The following is a 13,299-nucleotide window of genomic DNA, read 5'->3' as shown; positions in this document are numbered from 1 at the left end:
ATGGATGCTGGAAGTCACTGATCACAGATGCTGGCAGTCACTGATCATCACGGATGCTGGAAATCACTAATCACGGATGCTGGGAGTCACTGATCATCACGGATGCTGGAAGTCACTGATCCTCATGGATGCTGGAAGTCATTGATCATCACTGATGCTGGAAGTCACTGATCATCACGGATGCTGGAAGTCACTGATCATCACGGATGCTGGAAGTCGCTGATCACGGATGCTGGAAGTCACTGATCTTCACGGATTCTAAAGTCATTGACCATCATGGATGCTGGAACTCACTGATCCTCATGGATGCTGGAAGTCATTGATCATGGATGGTGGAAGTGACTGATCATCATGGATGCTAGAAGTCACTGATCACGGATGCTGGATGTCACTGATCATCACAGATGCCGGAAGTAACTGATCATCATGGATGCTGGAAGTCAGTGATCATCACGGATGCTGGAAGTCACTGACCATCACGGATGCTGGAAGTCACCGATCGTCACAGATGAAGGAAGTCACTGAACATCATGGATGCTGGAACTCACTGATCGTCCCAGATGCTGGAAGTCACAGATCATCATGGATACTGGAAGTCACTGATCACGGATGCTGGAAGTCACTGATCATCACTGATGCTGGAAGTCACTGATCACGGATGCTGGAAGTCACTGATCATCAAGGAGGCATGTAGACAGTGATCGCAGATGCTGAAAGTCACTGATCATCAAGGATGCTGGTAGTCACTGCTCATCATGGATACTGGAAGTCACTGATCACGGATTCTGGAAGTCACTGATCATCACGGATGCTGGAAGTCACTGATAATCATGGATTTTGGAAGTCACTGACGATCATGGATGCTCGAAGTCACTGACCATTACGGATGCTGGAAGACACTGATCATGATGCTGGAAGTCACTGATCATCATGGATGCTGGAAGTCACTGATCACAGATGCTGGCAGTCACTGATCATCACGGATGCTGGAAATCACTGATCACGGATGCTGGGAGTCACTGATCCTCATGGATGCTGGAAGTCACTGATCATCACTGATGCTGGAAGTCACTGATAATCACGGATGCTGGAAGTCACTGATCACGGATGCTGGAAGACACTGATCATCACGGATGCTGGAAGTCACTGATCATCACGGATGCTGGAAGTCACTGATAAACATGGATTTTGGAAGTCACTGACCATCATGGATGCTCGAAGTCACTGACCATCACGGATGCTGGAAGACACTGATCATGATGCTGGAAGTCACTGATCATCATGGATGCTGGAAGTCACTGATCACAGATGCAGGAAGACACTGATCTTCACGGATTCTGGAAGTCACTGATCATCACGGATGCTGGAAGTCACTCTTAAACATGGATTTTGGAAGTCACTGACCATCACGGATGCTGGAAGACACTGATCACGGATGCTGGAAGTCACTGATCGTCAAGGATGCTGGAAGTCACTGCTCATCATGGATACTGGAAGTCACTGATCACGGATGCTGGAAGTCACTGATCATCATGGATGCAGGAACTCACTGATCGCGGATGCTGGATGTCACTGATCATCAAGGAGGCATGAAGACAGAGATCGCAGATGCTGGAAGTCATTGATCGTCACAGATGAAGGAAGTCACTGAACATCATGGATGCTGGAAGTCACTGATCGTCCCAGAATCTGGAAGTCACAGATCATCATGGATGCTGGAAGTCACTGATCACGGATGCTGGAAGTCACTGATCATCACTGATGCTGGAAGGCACTGATCACGGATGCTGGAAGTCACTGATCATCATGGATGCTGGAAGTCACTGATCATCATGGATGCTGGAAGTCACTGATCATCACGGATGCTGGAAGTCACTGATAACGGATGCTGGAAGACACTGATCTTCACGGATTCTGGAAGTCACTGATCATCACGGATGCTGGAAGGCACTGATAATCATGGATTTTGGAAGTCACTGACCATCATGGATGCTCGAAGTCACTGACCATCACGGATGCAGGAAGACACTGATCATGATGCTGGAAGTCACTGATCATCATGGATGCTGGAAGTCACTGATCACGGATGCTGGCAGTCACTGATCATCACGGATGCTGGAAATCACTGATCACGGATGCTGGGAGTCACTGATCATCACGGATGCTGGAAGTCACTGATCCTCATGGATGCTGGAAGTCATTGATCATCACGGATGCTGGAAGTCACTGATCGTCACAGATGAAGGAAGACACTGAACATCATGGATGCTGGAAGTCACTGATCGTCCCAGATGCTGGAAGTCACAGATCATCATGGATACTGGAAGTCACTGATCACGGATGCTGGAAGTCACTGATCATCACTGATGCTGGAAGTCACTGATCACGGATGCTGGAAGTCACTGATCATCAAGGAGGCATGAAGACAGTGATCGCAGATGCTGGAAGTCATTGATCGTCACAGCTGAAGGAAGTCACTGAACATCATGGATGCTGGAAGTCACTGATCGTCCCAGATGCTGGAAGTCACAGATCATCATGGATACTGGAAGTCACTGATCACGGATGCTCGAAGTCACTGACCATCACGGATGCTGGAAGACACTGATCACGGATGCTGGAAGTCACTGATCGTCAAGGATGCTGGAAGTCACTGCTCATCATGGATACTGGAAGTCACTGATCACGGATGCCGGAAGTAACTGATCACCATGGATGCTGGAAGTCACTGCTCCTCATGGATGTTCGAATTCACTGACCATCACAGATGCTGGAAGTCACTGATCATCACTGATGCTGGAAGTCACTGATCATCACGGATGCTGGAAGTCACTGATAATCATGGATTTTGGAAGTCACTGATCATCATGGATGCTGGAAGTCACTGATCATCACGGATGCTGGAAGTCACTGATAACGGATGCTGGAAGACACTGATCTTCACGGATTCTGGAAGTCACTGATCATCACGGATGCTGGAAGTCACTGATAATCATGGATTTTGGAAGTCACTGACCATCATGGATGCTCGAAGTCACTGACCATCACGGATGCTGGAAGACACTGATCATGATGCTGGAAGTCACTGATCATCATGGATGCTGGAAGTCACTGATCACAGATGCTGGCAGTCACTGATCATCACGGATGCTGGAAATCACTAATCACGGATGCTGGGAGTCACTGATCATCACGGATGCTGGAAGTCACTGATCCTCATGGATGCTGGAAGTCATTGATCATCACTGATGCTGGAAGTCACTGATCATCACGGATGCTGGAAGTCACTGATCATCACGGATGCTGGAAGTCGCTGATCACGGATGCTGGAAGTCACTGATCTTCACGGATTCTAAAGTCATTGACCATCATGGATGCTGGAACTCACTGATCCTCATGGATGCTGGAAGTCATTGATCATGGATGGTGGAAGTGACTGATCATCATGGATGCTAGAAGTCACTGATCACGGATGCTGGATGTCACTGATCATCACAGATGCCGGAAGTAACTGATCATCATGGATGCTGGAAGTCAGTGATCATCACGGATGCTGGAAGTCACTGACCATCACGGATGCTGGAAGTCACCGATCGTCACAGATGAAGGAAGTCACTGAACATCATGGATGCTGGAACTCACTGATCGTCCCAGATGCTGGAAGTCACAGATCATCATGGATACTGGAAGTCACTGATCACGGATGCTGGAAGTCACTGATCATCACTGATGCTGGAAGTCACTGATCACGGATGCTGGAAGTCACTGATCATCAAGGAGGCATGTAGACAGTGATCGCAGATGCTGAAAGTCACTGATCATCAAGGATGCTGGTAGTCACTGCTCATCATGGATACTGGAAGTCACTGATCACGGATTCTGGAAGTCACTGATCATCACGGATGCTGGAAGTCACTGATAATCATGGATTTTGGAAGTCACTGACGATCATGGATGCTCGAAGTCACTGACCATTACGGATGCTGGAAGACACTGATCATGATGCTGGAAGTCACTGATCATCATGGATGCTGGAAGTCACTGATCACAGATGCTGGCAGTCACTGATCATCACGGATGCTGGAAATCACTGATCACGGATGCTGGGAGTCACTGATCCTCATGGATGCTGGAAGTCACTGATCATCACTGATGCTGGAAGTCACTGATAATCACGGATGCTGGAAGTCACTGATCACGGATGCTGGAAGACACTGATCATCACGGATGCTGGAAGTCACTGATCATCACGGATGCTGGAAGTCACTGATAAACATGGATTTTGGAAGTCACTGACCATCATGGATGCTCGAAGTCACTGACCATCACGGATGCTGGAAGACACTGATCATGATGCTGGAAGTCACTGATCATCATGGATGCTGGAAGTCACTGATCACAGATGCAGGAAGACACTGATCTTCACGGATTCTGGAAGTCACTGATCATCACGGATGCTGGAAGTCACTCTTAAACATGGATTTTGGAAGTCACTGACCATCACGGATGCTGGAAGACACTGATCACGGATGCTGGAAGTCACTGATCGTCAAGGATGCTGGAAGTCACTGCTCATCATGGATACTGGAAGTCACTGATCACGGATGCTGGAAGTCACTGATCATCATGGATGCAGGAACTCACTGATCGCGGATGCTGGATGTCACTGATCATCAAGGAGGCATGAAGACAGAGATCGCAGATGCTGGAAGTCATTGATCGTCACAGATGAAGGAAGTCACTGAACATCATGGATGCTGGAAGTCACTGATCGTCCCAGAATCTGGAAGTCACAGATCATCATGGATGCTGGAAGTCACTGATCACGGATGCTGGAAGTCACTGATCATCACTGATGCTGGAAGGCACTGATCACGGATGCTGGAAGTCACTGATCATCATGGATGCTGGAAGTCACTGATCATCATGGATGCTGGAAGTCACTGATCATCACGGATGCTGGAAGTCACTGATAACGGATGCTGGAAGACACTGATCTTCACGGATTCTGGAAGTCACTGATCATCACGGATGCTGGAAGGCACTGATAATCATGGATTTTGGAAGTCACTGACCATCATGGATGCTCGAAGTCACTGACCATCACGGATGCTGGAAGACACTGATCATGATGCTGGAAGTCACTGATCATCATGGATGCTGGAAGTCACTGATCACGGATGCTGGCAGTCACTGATCATCACGGATGCTGGAAATCACTGATCACGGATGCTGGGAGTCACTGATCATCACGGATGCTGGAAGTCACTGATCCTCATGGATGCTGGAAGTCATTGATCATCACGGATGCTGGAAGTCACTGATCGTCACAGATGAAGGAAGACACTGAACATCATGGATGCTGGAAGTCACTGATCGTCCCAGATGCTGGAAGTCACAGATCATCATGGATACTGGAAGTCACTGATCACGGATGCTGGAAGTCACTGATCATCACTGATGCTGGAAGTCACTGATCACGGATGCTGGAAGTCACTGATCATCAAGGAGGCATGAAGACAGTGATCGCAGATGCTGGAAGTCATTGATCGTCACAGCTGAAGGAAGTCACTGAACATCATGGATGCTGGAAGTCACTGATCGTCCCAGATGCTGGAAGTCACAGATCATCATGGATACTGGAAGTCACTGATCACGGATGCTCGAAGTCACTGACCATCACGGATGCTGGAAGACACTGATCACGGATGCTGGAAGTCACTGATCGTCAAGGATGCTGGAAGTCACTGCTCATCATGGATACTGGAAGTCACTGATCACGGATGCCGGAAGTAACTGATCACCATGGATGCTGGAAGTCACTGCTCCTCATGGATGTTCGAATTCACTGACCATCACAGATGCTGGAAGTCACTGATCATCACTGATGCTGGAAGTCACTGATCATCACGGATGCTGGAAGTCACTGATAATCATGGATTTTGGAAGTCACTGATCATCATGGATGCTGGAAGTCACTGATCACAGATGCTGGCAGTCACTGATCATCACGGATGCTGGAAATCACTGATCACGGATGCTGGGAGTCACTGATCATCACGGATGCTGGAAGTCACTGATAATCATGGATTTTGGAAGTCACTGACCATCATGGATGCTCGAAGTCACTGACCATTACGGATGCTGGAAGACACTGATCATGATGCTGGAAGTCACTGATCATCATGGATGCTGGAAGTCACTGATCACAGATGCAGGAAGACACTGATCTTCACGGATTCTGGAAGTCACTGATCATCACGGATGCTGGAAGTCACTGATAAACATGGATTTTGGAAGTCACTGACCATCACGGATGCTGGAAGACACTGATCACGGATGCTGGAAGTCACTGATCGTCAAGGATGCTGGAAGTCACTGCTCATCATGGATACTGGAAGTCACTGATCACGGATGCTGGAAGTCACTGATCATCATGGATGCAGGAACTCACTGATCGCGGATGCTGGATGTCACTGATCATCAAGGAGGCATGAAGACAGTGATTGCAGATGCTGGAAGTCATTGATCGTCACAGATGAAGGAAGTCACTGAACGTCATGGATGCTGGAAGTCACTGATCGTCCCAGATGCTGGAAGCCACAGATCATCATGGATGCTGGAAGTCACTGATCACGGAAGCTGGAAGTCACTGATCATCACTGATGCTGGAAGGCACTGATCACGGATGCTGGAAGTCACTGATCATCATGGATGCTGGAAGTCACTGATCATCATGGATGCTGGAAGTCACTGATCATCACGGATGTTGGAAGTCACTGATAACGGATGCTGGAAGACACTGATCTTCACGGATTCTGGAAGTCACTGATCATCACGGATGCTGGAAGTCACTGATAATCATGGATTTTGGAAGTCACTGACCATCATGCATGCTCGAAGTCACTGACCATCACGGATGCTGGAAGACACTGATCATGATGCTGGAAGTCACTGATCATCATGGATGCTGGAAGTCACTGATCACAGATGCTGGCAGTCACTGATCATCACGGATGCTGGAAGTCACTGATCCTCATGGATGCTGGAAGTCATTGATCATCACTGATGCTGGAAGTCACTGATCATCACGGATGCTGGAAGTCACTGATCATCACGGATGCTGGAAGTCGCCGATCATGGATGCTGGAAGTCACTGATCTTCACGGATTCTAAAGTCATTGACCATCATGGATGCTGGAACTCACTGATCCTCATGGATGCTGGAAGTCATTGATCATGGATGGTGGAAGTGACTGATCATCATGGATGCTAGAAGTCACTGATCACGGGTGCTGGATGTCACTGATCATCACAGATGCCGGAAGTAACTGATCATCATGGATGCTGGAAGTCACTGATCATCACGGATGCTGGAAGTCACTGACCATCACGGATGCTGGAAGTCACCGATCGTCACAGATGAAGGAAGTCACTGAACATCATGGATGCTGGAACTCACTGATCGTCCCAGATGCTGGAAGTCACAGATCATCATGGATACTGGAAGTCACTGATCACGGATGCTGGAAGTCACTGATCATCACTGATGCTGGAAGTCACTGATCACGGATGCTGGAAGTCACTGATCATCAAGGAGGCATGAAGACAGTGATCGCAGATGCTGAAAGTCACTGATCATCAAGGATGCTGGTAGTCACTGCTCATCATGGATAATGGAAGTCACTGATCACGGATTCTGGAAGTCACTGATCATCACGGATGCTGGAAGTCACTGATAATCATGGATTTTGGAAGTCACTGACCATCATGGATGCTCGAAGTCACTGACCATTACGGATGCTGGAAGACACTGATCATGATGCTGGAAGTCACTGATCATCATGGATGCTGGAAGTCACTGATCACAGATGCTGGCAGTCACTGATCATCACGGATGCTGGAAATCACTGATCACGGATGCTGGGAGTCACTGATCCTCATGGATGCTGGAAGTCACTGATCATCACTGATGCTGGAAGTCACTGATCATCACGGATGCTGGAAGTCACTGATCACGGATGCTGGAAGACACTGATCATCACGGATGCTGGAAGTCACTGAACATCACGGATGCTGGAAGTCACTGATAAACATGGATTTTGGAAGTCACTGACCATCATGGATGCTCGAAGTCACTGACCATCACGGATGCTGGAAGACACTGATCATGATGCTGGAAGTCACTGATCACAGATGCAGGAAGACACTGATCTTCACGGATTCTGGAAGTCACTGATCATCACGGATGCTGGAAGTCACTCTTAAACATGGATTTTGGAAGTCACTGACCATCACGGATGCTGGAAGACACTGATCACGGATGCTGGAAGTCACTGATCGTCAAGGATGCTGGAAGTCACTGCTCATCATGGATACTGGAAGTCACTGATCACGGATGCTGGAAGTCACTGATCATCATGGATGCAGGAACTCACTGATCGCGGATGCTGGATGTCACTGATCATCAAGGAGGCATGAAGACAGAGATCGCAGATGCTGGAAGTCATTGATCGTCACAGATGAAGGAAGTCACTGAACATCATGGATGCTGGAAGTCACTGATCGTCCCAGATGCTGGAAGCCACAGATCATCATGGATGCTGGAAGTCACTGATCATCACTGATGCTGGAAGGCACTGATCACGGATGCTGGAAGTCACTGATCATCATGGATGCTGGAAGTCACTGATCATCATTGATGCTGGAAGTCACTGATCATCACGGATGCTGGAAGTCACTGATAACGGATGCTGGAAGACACTGATCTTCACGGATTCTGGAAGTCACTGATCATCACGGATGCTGGAAGTCACTGATAATCATGGATTTTGGAAGTCACTGACCATCATGGATGCTCGAAGTCACTGAACATCACGGATGCTGGAAGACACTGATCATGATGCTGGAAGTCACTGATCATCATGGATGCTGGAAGTCACTGATCACAGATGCTGGCAGTCACTGATCATCACGGATGCTGGAAATCACTAATCACGGATGCTGGGAGTCACTGATCATCACGGATGCTGGAAGTCACTGATCCTCATGGATGCTGGAAGTCATTGATCATCACTGATGCTGGAAGTCACTGATCATCACGGATGCTGGAAGTCACTGATCATCACGGATGCTGGAAGTCGCTGATCACGGATGCTGGAAGTCACTGATCTTCACGGATTCTAAAGTCATTGACCATCATGGATGCTGGAACTCACTGATCCTCATGGATGCTGGAAGTCATTGATCATGGATGTTGGAAGTGACTGATCATCATGGATGCTAGAAGTCACTGATCACGGATGCTGGATGTCACTGATCATCACAGATGCCGGAAGTAACTGATCATCATGGATGCTGGAAGTCAGTGATCATCACGGATGCTGGAAGTCACTGACCATCACGGATGCTGGAAGTCACCGATCGTCACAGATGAAGGAAGTCACTGAACATCATGGATGCTGGAACTCACTGATCGTCCCAGATGCTGGAAGTCACAGATCATCATGGATACTGGAAGTCACTGATCACGGATGCTGGAAGTCACTGATCATCACTGATGCTGGAAGTCACTGATCACGGATGCTGGAAGTCACTGATCATCAAGGAGGCATGTAGACAGTGATCGCAGATGCTGAAAGTCACTGATCATCAAGGATGCTGGTAGTCACTGCTCATCATGGATACTGGAAGTCACTGATCACGGATTCTGGAAGTCACTGATCATCACGGATGCTGGAAGTCACTGATAATCATGGATTTTGGAAGTCACTGACGATCATGGATGCTCGAAGTCACTGACCATTACGGATGCTGGAAGACACTGATCATGATGCTGGAAGTCACTGATCATCATGGATGCTGGAAGTCACTGATCACAGATGCTGGCAGTCACTGATCATCACGGATGCTGGAAATCACTGATCACGGATGCTGGGAGTCACTGATCCTCATGGATGCTGGAAGTCACTGATCATCACTGATGCTGGAAGTCACTGATAATCACGGATGCTGGAAGTCACTGATCACGGATGCTGGAAGACACTGATCATCACGGATGCTGGAAGTCACTGATCATCACGGATGCTGGAAGTCACTGATAAACATGGATTTTGGAAGTCACTGACCATCATGGATGCTCGAAGTCACTGACCATCACGGATGCTGGAAGACACTGATCATGATGCTGGAAGTCACTGATCATCATGGATGCTGGAAGTCACTGATCACAGATGCAGGAAGACACTGATCTTCACGGATTCTGGAAGTCACTGATCATCACGGATGCTGGAAGTCACTCTTAAACATGGATTTTGGAAGTCACTGACCATCACGGATGCTGGAAGACACTGATCACGGATGCTGGAAGTCACTGATCGTCAAGGATGCTGGAAGTCACTGCTCATCATGGATACTGGAAGTCACTGATCACGGATGCTGGAAGTCACTGATCATCATGGATGCAGGAACTCACTGATCGCGGATGCTGGATGTCACTGATCATCAAGGAGGCATGAAGACAGAGATCGCAGATGCTGGAAGTCATTGATCGTCACAGATGAAGGAAGTCACTGAACATCATGGATGCTGGAAGTCACTGATCGTCCCAGAATCTGGAAGTCACAGATCATCATGGATGCTGGAAGTCACTGATCACGGATGCTGGAAGTCACTGATCATCACTGATGCTGGAAGGCACTGATCACGGATGCTGGAAGTCACTGATCATCATGGATGCTGGAAGTCACTGATCATCATGGATGCTGGAAGTCACTGATCATCACGGATGCTGGAAGTCACTGATAACGGATGCTGGAAGACACTGATCTTCACGGATTCTGGAAGTCACTGATCATCACGGATGCTGGAAGGCACTGATAATCATGGATTTTGGAAGTCACTGACCATCATGCATGCTCGAAGTCACTGACCATCACGGATGCTGGAAGACACTGATCATGATGCTGGAAGTCACTGATCATCATGGATGCTGGAAGTCACTGATCATCATGGATGCTGGAAGTCACTGATCATCACGGATGCTGGATGTCACTGATAACGGATGCTGGAAGACACTGATCTTCACGGATTCTGGAAGTCACTGATCATCACGGATGCTGGAAGTCACTCTTAAACATGGATTTTGGAAGTCACTGACCATCATGGATGCTCGAAGTCACTGACCATCACGGATGCTGGAAGACACTGATCATGATGCTGGAAGTCACTGATCATCATGGATGCTGGAAGTCACTGATCACGGATGCTGGCAGTCACTGATCATCACGGATGCTGGAAATCACTGATCACGGATGCTGGGAGTCACTGATCATCACGGATGCTGGAAGTCACTGATCCTCATGGATGCTGGAAGTCATTGATCATCACTGATGCTGGAAGTCACTGATCATCACGGATGCTGGAAGTCACTGATCATCATGGATGCTGGAAGTCGCTGATCACGGATGCTGGAAGTCACTGATCTTCATGGATTCTAAAGTCATTGACCATCATGGATGCTGGAAGTCACTGATCCTCATGGATGCTGGAAGTCATTGATCATGGATGTTGGAAGTGACTGATCATCATGGATGCTAGAAGTCACTGATCACGGATGCTGGATGTCACTGATCATCACAGATGCCGGAAGTAACTGATCATCATGGATGCTGGAAGTCACTGATCATTACGGTTGATGGAAGTCACTGATAATCATGGATGCTGGAAGTCACTAATCACGGATTCTGGATGTCACTGATCATCACAGATGCCGGAAGTCACTGATCATCATGGATTCTGGAAGTCACTGATCATTACGGTTGATGGAAGTCACTGATAATCATGGATGCTGGAAGTCACTAATCACGGATTCTGGAAGTCACTGATCACGGATGCTGGAAGTCACTGAACATCATGGATGCTGGAAGTCACAGATCATCACTGATGCTGGAAGTCACTGATCACGGATGCTGGAAGTCACTGATCATCACGGATACTGGAAGTCACTGATCACGGATGCTGGAAGTCACTGATCTTCACGGATTCTGGAAGTCACTGATCATCACAGATGCTGGAAGTCTCTGATCGTCACAGATGCTGGAAGTCACAGATCATCATGGATGCTGAAAATCACTGATCAAGGATGCTGGAAGTCATTGATCACGGATGCCGGAAGTCAGAGATCATCATGGATGCAGGAAGTCACTGATTGCGAATGCTGCATGTCACTGATCGTCAAGGATGCAGGAACTCACAGAACGCGGATGCTGGATGCAACTGATCGTCACAGCTGCCGGAAGCAACTGATCATCATGGATGCTGGAAGTCACTGCTCCTCATGGATGTTCGAATTCACTGACGATCACGGATGCAGGAAGTCACTGATCACGGATGCTGGAAGTCACTGATCATCAAGGAGGCATGAAGACAGTGATCGCAGATGCTGGAAGTCACTGATCATCAAGGATGCTGGAAGTCACTGCTCATCATGGATACTGGAAGTCACTGATCACGGATGCTGGAAGTCACTGATCATCATGGATGCAGAAACTCACTGATTGCGGATGCTGGATGTCACTGATCGTCACGGCTGCCGGAAGTAACTGATCATGATGGATTCTGGAAGTCACTGCTCCTCATGGATGTTCGAATTCACTGACCATCACGGATGCTGGAAGTCACTGATCAAGGATGCTGGAAGTCACAGATCACGGAAGCTGGAAGTCACTGATCATCACGGATGCTGGAAGTCACTGATAATCATGGATTTTGGAAGTCACTGACCATCATGGATGCTCAAAGTCACTGGCCATCATGGATACTGGAGGACACTGATCACGGATGCAGGAAGTCACTGATCACGGATGCCGGAAGTCACTGATCATCATGGATGCAGGAACTCACAGAACGCGGATGCTGGATGCAACTGATCGTCACAGCTGCCGGAAGCAACTGATCATCATGGATGCTGGAAGTCACTGCTCCTCATGGATGTTCGAATTCACTGACCATCACGGATGCAGGAAGTCACTGATCACAGATGCTGGAAGTCACTGATCATCACGGATGCTGGAAGACACTGATCATGATGCTGGAAGTCACTGACCATCATGGATGCTCGAAGTCACTGATCATCACGGATGCTGGAAGTCACTGATAATCATGGATTCTGGAACTCACTGATCATCACGGTTGATGGAAGTCACTGATCATCACGGATGCTGGAAGTCACTGATCACGGATGCTGGGAGTCACTGATCATCATGGATTCTAAAGTCATTGACCATCATGGATGCTGGA

The sequence above is a fragment of the Hypanus sabinus genome, chromosome 13 (assembly GCF_030144855.1).
Source record: "Hypanus sabinus isolate sHypSab1 chromosome 13, sHypSab1.hap1, whole genome shotgun sequence".
NCBI lineage: Eukaryota > Metazoa > Chordata > Chondrichthyes > Myliobatiformes > Dasyatidae > Hypanus > Hypanus sabinus.
The sequence above is the reverse complement of the archived record's forward strand: the minus strand, read 5'-3'. Positions refer to the sequence as shown.